Here is a 13,604-nt window from a genome sequence, read left to right as displayed (position 1 = left end):
TTTTAAATTTATCCATTCAAAAAGTTTTAATTCTGATGATTTATAATAAAAACTTCTTCAATTTGGAAGATAACAGTTAAAAACTTAAGTTTAGATCTTCGAAATCATCAAATTTAAGAAATGTTATTCATACATTTTTAATATTGTATCGTGTTTAATTGTAAATTTTCAAATTTGAATTATGTAAAAAAACATTCTAAACTACATAATTAATTATACGCATTATAAATTTAAGGATCTTTAATTGCAAATTGAAAATTCCGCTATTATTTAAATAATTCGTTTAAAAAAAATCAATTTTTTCAATGCAAACTTAACTGTTCCATTTTTAGTTAAAAGCTACTCTTTTAAAATTAAAAAAATCAACTATTTTTTTAGAAATTTGTTAAAGAATCTTTTTTCCTAAGAATAATCTTCCTGGTTGAAAATTTATCTTTTTTAGTTAATTCTTTCTTTTAAAATTGCACCTATTCGGCTTAAATTTTATGTTTAATTTTTCTAAATTAAAATTTAACTATTCTATTTTTGGTTAAAAGTTGATCTCTTTAGTTTCAAAAATCAACTATTGGGTTGAAAATTTACATAATTTAAAAAAAAAAACTTATTTTTTGGTACAAAATTAGTCTTCTTGGTTGAAAAATCAACTATTTTAATAAAAATCTATGTATTTTATTTCAAATTCGTCTTTTTTTAGCGAAACATTTTGTTAAAATTTCGTCTTTTTTGGTAGAAAATTAATATTTCCGGTTGAATTTTTTTATAATTTAATTATTTGATTGAAAATACAACTATTTTGTATAGGACATTATTCTTTTTCTCTTGAAAATTCAACAGTTCGGAATAAAATTCAACTATTTTGTAAATGATTCAATTTTTTATATTAAAAATTTACTTATTTTGTTGAAAAAAATTCTGTCTTTAATAAAAAGGAAAATTCTGATTGAGAATACGACTATTTGGTTTAAGGTTTATGTAATTTGTTAATTATTTGACTTTTCTAGTAGAAAAATAATCTTCTTGCCTACATTTTTTTAATGTAATTATTTGATTGGAAATTCATCTATTTTGTAGATAGTTCATTTTTTCTTATAAAAATAAATGTCTTTGATGTAAACTTAACTGTTCTATTTTTGATTGAAATTTAATCTTTTTAGTTTACAAAATAAACTATTGAGTTGAAAATGCAACAATTTTATTAAGAATGTTACAAAATTAATCTTCTTATTTAAAATTTTCTTTTGTTTTATTTTTTTTATAGAATTATTTGATTTAAAATGCAAATATTTTGTATAAAAAGCTTGCTTTTGAGCATTAAAATTCCATTTTTTGGTTAAAATTTTATTATTTTGTTGAGAATCTGTCTTTTTTTCGTTACTAGAAATTCAATCTTTTTGGTTGAAATTGTAATTATTTGTTTGAAAATTTAACTGTTTTTTATAAGAAATTCGTCTATTTGTCCTAAAAAATTCAATAATTCGGTAGAAAATTAAACTATATGGTAGATAATTCTTTTAAAAACTAATTTTGTTTGATAAAAATTAAGCTGTTCCATTTTTTCTTAAAATTTGCTCTTTTTGTTTAAAAAAATTAACTATTTGGTTAGAAATTTATGTAATTTGTTGAAAATTATTTGTTTTGGGTAGAAAAATTATCTTATCCAAAGTTTAAATTATTTATTTGATTGAAAATACAACTATTTTGTGTATGAAATTTGTTTTTTTGTCTTGAAAATTCCACAGTTTGGTATAAAATTCAACTATTTTGACAATGAGTCAATTTTCTATATCAAAAATTAATTTTATTAATTGAAAATTTAACTGTTCCATTTTTGGGTAAAAGTTGCTCCTTTTAGAAAATTAAAATCCACTGTTTGGTTGAAAATGTACCTAAGTCGTTAAAAAATTCTTCCTTGCTTGTTATAAAATTAATCCCAATCAAGATGAAAAAACAAAGCTTCAGCTGATGGGATTGACATTTTCAGATTTAGCGTGAGAGGAAGCTGATCTTGCGATTTAACTTCAATGATCCGGAATTCCTCTTCACATGCTTCCCTCTTTTCAAATGTTCGACAATGTTTACACATAGTGGACACGAGGCCCGAAAAAAGGAATGAAAAATGAATAATCTCTTTAGAGTTTAGATCAGGTCTAAAGTTCCGTCGCACTCTGAAAGGTGTAATTTCAGATATTCTTTGCGACATTTGTCGGCGAAGATTTGCTTCAAATTACCCGGCGTGACCATCTCTCGATGGTCCATTTTCCCCCAGTCAAGGATCCCACCCAGATCCCAGAGGTACAATTGTAGAATTGTAGAATGTAGATAATGGTCCTTTTTTCTTTGACCCTCTCGCCGAAAGAGAGCCAGCCTCGAGACTTATACCTGAGAAGCTTGAAAAATGAAGAGTCCCCTCTCCTGAACAAGTGTTTCCATGAGGAAGCTCCCTGGACCTGAATAATAGCTATAGAATCTCGATCTCGTTTCTTCCTCATAAGATCGACGAACTGGCTTCCATTCTTCCTGGTGAAATTACGCCTCCCATGTGATTCACGGATATCCTTCAATGCACGTGGGAGAATCGGTCACCTTCCTGAACTGTTCCCTAAGTTGCTAGAAAATATTTAACTATACTCCAGTTTCCAGGCGTGAGAATTTTTCGATGAAAAGATGTGATAAAGACTAAGAGAGTGCTAATTATCGAATCGTTACTCGTTATTTGTCGCTTATCCTACTTTAACCGTCAACTGACACTGTGGGTGAAAAAGACCCTAACAAATGTTTGAGCTCGAATTAACCGTACTAAATTCGAGAAAAAGGACCAAGTGTCGTTTTTTTTATCTGTAATTGACATCACTAACTAAAGGTAAAGTGGGTTGGTAATTGGCATAGAGTGGCAAACGTTTGTATACTTTGGGCAACCGCTTAAAGTAGATCTTGTAAAACTGTAGGGTATTAGATACCCGGTGTGCTGTCAGAGAGCAAAAAAGTGATTTTCAACCAAAATTTGTGTCATTGTTCGTGAACAAATAATCTCTTGCAATCGCTCGATGTGCCATGACTACCGCGCAGGCCTTTGCAGCGATAAAATTACAATTTTAATGAATAAAATAAGGAAGAAGATAACATAATATATAAATATATCAAAACTTTATAAAATATATGAAAGTAGAAATATTGAGAATAAAAATTATTCCATATAGTGTTTAAAAATTAGTTTTGTTAGTTGAAAATTCAGGTATTTTTATTAAAATACGTCTTTTTCAGAAGAAAATTAATCTTATCAGGAAAATTGAACTATATTGTCACAATTTTGTTTTTGTGTTAAAAAATAAAATTTTCAATTGAAAATTTTTAAGGAAGGTCCGTAAAAATTCGTTGTTTTGTACACGATTGGAACCCGAAATATATCTCTTTTATCATTTTTGTATTTTGTTAAATTTAGTGCTTTTTAGTAGAAAATTAATCTTCTTGGTTAAAATATTTTGTTGAAAACTCGTTCTTGTTTGATTGAAAGGAAATTTTTTTAAATGTTAATGTAATTATTCGACATTTGGTTGAAAAGTGATCTTTTATAGTAGTTGATTCATACACGTATTTAGTTGAAAATGCATTTGTTTTGATGAAACATTAATATTCTTCTTTAAAAATTTATTTCTTTGGTTGAAAATTCAATAATTTCCTTTGAAATTCATTTTCTGGATAAAAATGATTTTTTGTTTGTTGATAAAAACTCAACTATTTTGTTGAAAATTCTTTGTTTGGTGTTTGAAAATAATTTCAATAACTAAAATTTAACATGTTCCAATTTTGGTTGAAAATAAATATTTTGTTGGTTGAAAATTAGTTAACTAGTTAACTTAGTTAATTAGTTAACCATTTGATTTAAAATGAATATATTTTGTCAAAAGTTAATTTTTTTGTTTAGAAAATAAATGTTCGTTTTTGAAAATTCATTTTGGTGAAAAATTAATCATTTTCGTTAAAAAGTTCTTTCTGTAACTGGAAATTTATTTATTTTGTTAAAAATTTGTCTTTTAGATAGAAAAAAATCTTCTTCGTTGGAAATTTATCTTTATGGTTAGAAATTCAACTGTTTGGTTAAAAATTCGGTTTTTGGTGTAAAGATTTATCATTTTCATTGAAAAAATTTTTTTTGGCAGAAAATTTATCTTTCTGCTTAAAAATTCACATATTTTGTCAGAGATTTGTCTTTTTTGATGAAAAGTTTATATTTTCGGTTACAATTTCAACCAATTTGTTACAAATTCATTTTTTTGTAGACAAAATTCAAAATTTTTGTTTACATTCATCTATTTTCTTGAAGATTTAGTTTAGAAAGTTTTTAGTCTATATTTTTAAGTTTGAAATTGAACTTTGTCGTTGAAAAATCGTCATTATCGGTTGAAAGTAATTTTTTTACGAAAGAAATGTGCTAATTCACCTTCGGTTTAAAATATAAAGTTCACCTTATTTTTAGTTTAAAATTTGACTTTCTTGATAAAAAATTAATCGTTTTAGTTGAAGATTCATTATTTTAGTAGAAAATTAAATTTTTTTAAATGAAAATATAAATATTCCATTTTTGGTTGAAAATGTAACTTTTTTAGTTAAAAATTCATATAGTTTGTTTAAAAATCTTCATTTTTGGTGAAAAAAAAAGAATATTTTTGTTGATTGAAAACTCCCCTATTTGGTTAAAAGTAATTTTTATTGAAGATTCACCATTTTGATTCAAAGTTCAGTTTTTTGCTTCAAAACTTATCTAAATCTAATGTGTTTACTAACTTTGTTTTGGTTGTAAATATTAATTCTTTTAAACAAAAATTTAACTATTTGATTTTTTGTTTGTAGAAAATTAATTGGCATGGTTCAAAATTTTGGTTTTTGTTTAAAAATTCGTATTTTATGTGTAGAAGATTAATTTTCTTAGTCTATTCGATTTATTATATCAAAAGTTAATTTTTTTGTACAAAATTAATTTTCGTTTTTGAAAATTCATCTTTTTATTTGAAAATTAGTCTTTTTTTGGTAAAAAATTAACCTTCTTATCTGACGATTCATCTGTTTGGTTATAAATTCAACTTTTGAGTTAAAAATTCAATATTTTGGTTGAAAATTCACTTTGCTCGTTGAAAGGTCAATCATTCTCGTTTAAAATTTAATACTTTGACTGAATATTTATTTGTTTTCTTGAAAATTCATCTTTTAGATAGAAAGTTAATCCTCTTGGTTTGAAATTCTGCTTTAGCAGAAATGTCTTCTTTCCTTTATAAAAATGCAACTGTCTGGTTGCAAATTCAACCATTTTTTTCAAAGGCATACTTTTTGCTTCAATATTCTGCTGTTTTGTAGAAAATCTAATTTTTGTTTAAATTTAATATTTCGGTATTAAAAAGATAAGTAAAATCTTTTCTGAGTGAAAATTCAACTTTTTTTTTTAACTAAAAATTCATCTGTTTTAACAGAAATGTCATTTTTCTTGGATAAAAATGTAACTTTTTGAGTCGAAATAAAACTATTTTGTTGAAAACTTCTACTGTTTTTTCTTAACTAACTATTTCGTGGAAAAATTACTTCTTATTAAAAATGTATATGTTAGTCTTGAAAAATGAGTTGAAATCTTCTCTGGTAGAAAATTCCCACTTAAAAAATATTAAGTCTTTTTTTATTAAAAATTCCACTGTTGGAGTACATATTTGATTCTTCTCGGGTGAAAATTCAACTATTTTGTTGAAAAATGTTGTTTTTTTAATAAAAATTCATCTGTTTCAGAAAAAATTAATTTCTTTAAAAATAAAAATGCAACTATTTTCTAGAGAATTCAAAAATTTGTTCAAAAATGCATATTTTAATCATAAAAAGTCAATTGAAATATTTTTGAACAGAAAATTCAACTATTGTTTAAAAAATTTATTTTTTTTATTTAAAAATTCGACTGTTTTAGTAGCAATTTCTTCTTTTCTGTTGATCATTAATATAAGTTGCCGCCTAAACTAGGTTCATGCAAATTAAAAAAAAAATACTTTTCAACTCAATTGTCAAATTTGCAACCAAATATTTAGATTTTCAACTAAAACAGATAAATTTTTCATCAAAAATGAAATTGTTGAATTTTCAACTGAAAAGATAATTTTTTAACCAAATTGTTAAATTTTCAACTAAGCAAGAAATAAATTTTTCACCAAAAATGGAATGGTTACATTACCAATTTTAAAAATTAATATTGAAGCAATAAATAACCAATTTTCAACCAATTATTCAGAATTCTAAACTAAAAAATTAATATTCAACAAAAAGATCAGTTTTCAAGCAAGAAGATAAATACTCTATAAAAAACCAGACTTTTTTTACAAAAAATTTAATTCTAATCAAATAGTTAAAGTTTCAAATATAGAAATAAATTAACAATCACAAATGAAGGAGATACATTTTTATTCAAAATAATTAACTTCAACTCGTAAAAACAGAATTTTCATCAAAATAATTTAATTTCTCATGGAAATAATTAATATTTCGACCAAAAAGATGAATTTTCAAAATTAAAAAAATAATCTTCTATGCCAAAGGAGACGATTTTTTTTATTATAATACACTAATTAAATATTAATTTTTAACAATATAGTCGAAATAGTTAACCATTATAGTCTAATTTTTTCCAAAAAGAAGAATTTTTAAACAAGAAGGTTAATGTTTTACCAAAAAAGACGATTTTGCAACAAATAAATTAACTTTCGACGAAATAGTTCAATTTTTTAACTGAAAAATATAAATTTTTAAACCAAAAATGAAATAGTTACATTTTTTATTTGAAGAATAAATTCTTTACTAAAAAAATTTTTTTAACATAATAGTTAAATTTTCATCTATAGAATTACTGTAAATAAAAGCAAGAATACAATCACTAAATTCGGACAATCATAAAATGTTCCTATTGTAATTTAAAGAAAGATCCTCCTTTTAAAAAAGGGATTTAATTAGGACTTTAAATTTGATTTGAATCTAATTTAAATTTTTTAAATTTATTTAAATACTCAACCAAAAAGGTAAATTTTTGAAGAAAATAATGAACCTTTAACTAACATAGTTAAATTTTCAGTTAAAACTAAATTTTCAACCCACAAACGATTTTTCAACAAAATATTCAAATTTTCAACTTCAAAAGTGCAATTCAAACTAAAATGGTTCAAGTACTTCAATTATCAACTAAAAAGATAAATTTACAATACAAAATGGAACATTTTATTTATTAGTTAAAATAATCAATTGTCAATGACGAAATGAATTTTCAAGAAAGAAGGTTAATTTTCTACAAAAAAACGAATTTGTAAAAAAACTGAACTTGCAAATAAAAAGTTGAATTTTTAACTAAAAAATATAAATTTACAATAAAAATGGAATAGGTAAATTTTCAATTTAAAAACGTATTTTTAACATAATATTTAAATTTCTCATCAAAATAATTTAGTTTTCAACCCAGAAAATGAATTTTCAAATAAAAAGATTAATCTTCTAACATAAAGACAATTTTTGAACAAAATACATGAATTTTTAACCAAAGAATTTAATTTTCTACTGCGAAATATAAATTAAAAATAAAATATAGAATTCAAAAAGCTTAGGTAAAAAAATAATAATTTGAACTATAAAAAAATTATATTTTAACAAAATAGTTATATTAATCAACAAGGTTAAATTGGCATTTAAAAAATAAATATTTAACTAAATAGCAACTAATATTTAATAAAATTCTAAAATTTTCATAATAAATATGAATTTTAAGTTAAAAATATCAATTTTTAAGCAAAAAGATTAATTTTCTACCAAACAAGATAAAGTTGTAACAAAAAAGCTAATTTTCTACACAAATTTTTCAATTTTTAGCAACAACAACATATTGAAAATATTTCAACCTGAGAACTGAACTTTTAAACAAGTAGTTAAATTTTATGCTTTTGTTATCAATTTGAAAAATTCTTGGTCGCCAAATCAATTAATTGTCATTTTCTATTTCTTGGCGAGGTTTTAGTAGTCAAAAAAAAATTTGCTAACTTTTAAATTTTCACTTTCAAATTTCAAACTTTAACTTTCCATATCTAAATTAGTAAGAATCAATAACTATTTGAATTAGTACTAAGGATTTCAACTTATAAATCAGTTAAACAGTTTCGATTCATATAATTATTTTTGTTTAATTATTTAATTAAATGCAATTATCATGTATCCCTTATGACGAAGAATATAAATTTAAAAACTTTTACTAATTGTCATTAACTGAATTTTAGCTGCATTAATGAGTAGAATTTAACTGAAAACCAATTATATTTTACTAAATTAAATTAAGGGAGTACATTCTTTTCGAAGATTTATGAATTCCGCGATGAGATGATGGAAAGGAGATTAGTGGGTAAAAAAACGAGACCACGTTCGAAAGAAACAGGAAAAACCGGATATTCCTCAACTCTGATTTCCGCCTGTTTTCAACTTCAAGAGTATCATTCTCTGAAGAGAAGTCCAAAATATTTCCCGCCCACCGGCTATATCATGTGCACCAAAGGCACACTCGTTAAAGAATACATTTTTTTTTTTAAGATCGAAAATAAATCTATTTTAAACTAACTTAAGAAAATCTGGGCTTCGACAAAATCAGTTCATAATTAATTAATCAGTTCACAAGATAAAGAGCATTAACGAAATATTTGTATTGAAACATTACAATAATTTATACTCTATATAAATATTATGTTGAACTTTCATTTCTGAAAATTTTAATAATTAATAAACCTTTATACTAATTTAAAAAAAAATTAAAATATGTGTAAATATAATTTTGAAAATTAAATTCAGATACTCATTTTGCAATATCACAAACATTAAAAAAAATATATAATTGTAATAGATGTGTTTTTCATAAAAAATAAACTTTTTCCATAGGAATTATATCCAATATTTAATTACATGACCTTTAGATAAATAATTTATGTTACTCAAGAGGAGAAATTAAAATTTAATCTTTATTTAATTGAATATCGTAAACAAAATTATTAGTTCATAATCAATTAATCAGTTCAAAACATAAAAAGCCTGAAATAATTATTTTTATCAAAACAATAAAATAATTTTTAATTAATTAATTTTTTTAATTGAACTTTAATTTCCAAAAATTTAAATGGTTAATAACCTTTTATACTAATTTTAGAAAAAATTAAAACATGTGTAAATATAATTTTGAATATTAAATTCAGATACGTATTTCAGCCAATTATACATAATCTTAAATTAAATAATTAATTTATGTTATTTCATTGACAACAAATAAATTCAATTTTCATGTAATTTAATATTGTAAAAAAACTAAACCGTCAATAATCGATTAATCAGTTCACAACATAAAAAGCAAAAAATAATTATTTTCATTAAAACATTGAAATCCTTCTTATTTTATATTTTTTTGAAAACTGGAATTATTATTAACCTTTGAACTATTGTCATAAAAAATTAAAATATATGTACTACTTATCAGTTGGCAAACTCCAAATATTCATTTCACAACATCACTAAAATTTACAAAAATTATACAATTGAATATTCATCTTTCTGGTTTAAATGTTTCCAGGAGTTTTTTTATTTGCAGGAATTCAGAATTATTCAGAATTCAGATTATTTTCAGAAATTAAGCAATTTTATTATTAGGAAATTTTATCAGGCGAATATGTTCCAATTGATTAATATTATAAACGATTTGGGAATTTTCCAATTCGAAATTTTTATTATTCGGGAATTTTTATTATTCGGGAATTTTTCAATTCCAGAATTTTATTATTTCGAAATTTTCCAATTCGAGAATTTCGCCATTTGAACATTTCATTAACCGGGAAGTTGACAATTTGAAGATTTGATTATTCGGGAATTTTATAATTCAGGAATTTTCTTAATCGGGAATTTTATTATTCGAAAATTTCCCAATTTGTAAATTTTATTATTCAGGAATTTTATATCATTTAGGAATTTCATTAGGTGGGAACTTTCCAATTAGGAAATTTTCTTATTCGAGAAGTTTCTAATTCAGGAATGTTATTATTTGAGAATTTTATTATGCGTAAATTTTTTATTTTTGGAATTTGATTATTCGGGAATTTTACATTTCATAAATTTTATTGTGCGTGAATTTTCTCTTACTGGAATTTTTTATTAGGGAATTTCGTGATTCATGAATTTTATTATGAGGAAATTTTCAATTTAAGAAATTTTATTATGCGGGAAGTTTCTTATTCAGATATTTTATTATTCGGGAATTTCTCAATTCTACAATTGTATTACTCGGGAATTTTCTAGTTTGGGAATTTTATTATTCGGGAATTTTCCAATTCGGAAGTTTATTGTTTGGGAAGTTTCCAATTCTAGAATTTTATTATTTGTGAATTTTATAATTCAGGAATTTTAATATACGGGAGTTTTATTATTTACAAAATTTCCCAATTTGGAAATTTTATTAATCAGTAATTTTATATTATTTATAGGAATTTCATTAAGCGGGAATTTTATAGTGAAGGAATTTCATTATTCGGGAATTTTCTAATTCAGGAATTTTACTATTTGGCAAATTTATTATGAGTGAATTTTCTATTTTTTGAATTTGTTTATTCGGGAATCTTACAATTCAGGTATTATATGATGCGCGAATTTTCTATTTCTGCAATTTTTTATTAGGGAATTTTGTGATTCAGGAAGTCCTTAATGAGGAAATTTTCTAATTAAAAAATTTTATTATGCGGGAAGTTTCTAATTCAGACATTTTATTATTGAGGAATTTCACAATTCGACAATTTTATTACTCGGGAATTTTCCAATTGGGGAATTTTATTATTCGGGAATTTTACCATTTGAAAATTTTATTATTTGCTAAGTTTACAATTTGGAGATTTTATAATTCGGGAATTTTATAATTCAGGAATTTTAATATTCGCGAATGTTATTATTAGGAAATTTTATTATCAGGGAATTTCATAATTCAGGAATGTTATTATTCGGCAATTTTATTATTTGGAAATTTCCCAATTCAGGAATTTTATTATTTGAGAATTTTATAATTTAGGAATTGTATTATGCGTGAATTATATATTTTTAGAATTTTATTATTCGGGAATTTTATTATTCAGAAACTTCATTATGCGGGAATTTTTAAATTAAGAAATTTTTGCATGCCGAAAGTTGCTAATTCATAAATTTTATTATTCGGGAATTTCCAAATCCGACAGTTTTATTAATCGGGAATTTTCCAATTCGGGAATTTTATAATTATGAATTCTATTATTAGAGAATTTTAATATTCGGGAATTTTCCAATTCGGTATTTTTATTTTTCGGCAATTTTATTATTCGGGAATTTTACACTCTCGGGGATTTTATTTTTCGGGATTTTTTAAACGTCCCTTTATTCTTCGGTAATTTTATAATTCACAAATTTCATTAATCAGAAATTTTAAAATTCTGTAATTTTATTAATCAGAAATGTTCCAATTCGGGAATTTTATTTTTCGCGATAAATCAGTCGTCCCTTCGAAATCTTGTTAAATAATGTACTTTCAAATAGTTTAAATTTTTATTGTTAATAAATAAAAATCCAGGGACGTGAACACGCGCTCAGCGCACATTCATTTATTGCTGGCGCATTATAAACAATTGTAATGCGAAGGTAATGAATTGTCCTGAGGCTTTCGGCCTCTCGTTAACTTTTGAGTTACCTTTCAGCACCTTCGTTTATAATACAACTAAAGTTGATTTGTGTCCGCAATAACTAACATAAAACAAACTCATTAGAGTCGTATATTTTTAGATGCGTCATTTCGTCAACCCACGTACCTTAATTTTTGAGAAGGTGGATGGCACGAGGCACGGGCACTATCGTGTTTGTCAATAACTGCCTCCAAGCGAATTTAAACAAGTAATGTAATGTAAATGTACCTTCAAGCAGTATGTTATATCCCACGCCTAATATCTTTTGCGCAATTTCAATTATTCTCTTTTGCCGACTCAACAAACATCTTCTTTCAAAATTATCTTGTATATTGTATCCAACATGCATTCATTAATTATTCATCATTATAATTGTATCCAACGTCAAATTTCAATAGTTTATTGCATATTCGAGCTATAAATCAATTTTGTTTATTTTTTTTATTTAATTATTAATTTACCCTATAAAAAATATACAACATTATTATTAATATCCTGGGATCATAATATCAATAATGATCATTTTTGCACTAGTTCTACCAGTGGAAGCTTCTAATGTTTACATTTTTCTTACACCTTCTTTATTCCTTTACACACCCTCCACACACTTACTTAGTGGTGGAAGGGGGACCTACAGTTTAAGGTGAGTTCCGAACCACCAAGAGCAACAGCCTTAAGTACTTAGAGAAAACCTTTTTCTCTAGAGGTACCGGTCCCACGACTCTCCGGAGATGAACAACTCCCTTGCTAGGCTAGTGTTCACCGCATGGGCCACCGAGACTCTTCCAGAGTGCGAGGCGGGAATCGAACCCGCAAGCCGAAGGAGTGGGTCCAAAGCCTACGCTTTAGCCCCCACGACCATCGTCCCACTCTCATTTTTTTTGCACTAGTTTACAACTAGAAAAAAAAAATGTCCCAGCAACAAAATAATGTTGTTGAACAGTTTTGTTTGCTCTTAGCAAAATTTGGTTGTGACTACCAAAATAGAAGTTGGAGCGAGGGGCACTTTTTCCGTTAAAAAATGTCCAGAGCCTTCAATTTTGGTTCTATTTTGAATTTTTGTTGTAAAATCAAATTCATTAAATTCTGAAGTGCTTGAAGCTACGAAGTTTTGTCTCCTCTAATTGTTTATTAATAATTTTTTCATTCAAAGTATGGAAAAACTGAAATTTTGTACATAACCATTTTTTTACGCTTTAATAAGTGATCATGAAATCTTTATATTATCTTAAATAAATGTTTATGGACTCATAGAATACAAATAATTTGTTAATTATTACATTTATTTCTTATAACAAAATTTTATGAACAAATTGACAAATAGTCTTATTATCGATAAAAAAAAAATTATTTTTGTGCTAAAGTGCTTCATATTAATATAGGAATGACATTGAATCAGAAAAATAATTTCAAATGTTATAATGACCATTGTTATAAACAATTCTTTTGGAAGAATATTTAAATTTGAGATTTTTTCAAATTATAATTTCCTTCAACTGCCGGAACGACTTCTGGTATTACTTAAAATAAGAAATATTTAATAATTTTTGATAAAATATAACAATTTAAATTTTTATAAATAAATTAGATAAACAAAGTCATAATATGGGCACATTCGATTAGACATTTTTTGCACTGTAAATGATTTGAGCTATTTGACGAATTACTGCTAGTTACAAAAATATTAGAAGAGTTAACAATAACCACTGTTATTAACAATTCTTGTAGAAAAACATTTAAACTTAAGGTTTTATCAAATTTAAATTTTCTCTGATCAATCTGTTGCGATTGAAACCCCGACTTTTTCCAAGAGAAACTGTCAACATTTGAAATTTGTCTGTTTAAATTGTTTATAAATACTTAGTTTGTTATGTT

This window comes from Belonocnema kinseyi, chromosome 2 (genome assembly GCF_010883055.1).
Source record: "Belonocnema kinseyi isolate 2016_QV_RU_SX_M_011 chromosome 2, B_treatae_v1, whole genome shotgun sequence".
Taxonomy (NCBI): Eukaryota; Metazoa; Arthropoda; class Insecta; order Hymenoptera; family Cynipidae; genus Belonocnema; species Belonocnema kinseyi.
Note: the sequence above shows the minus strand (reverse complement) of the source record.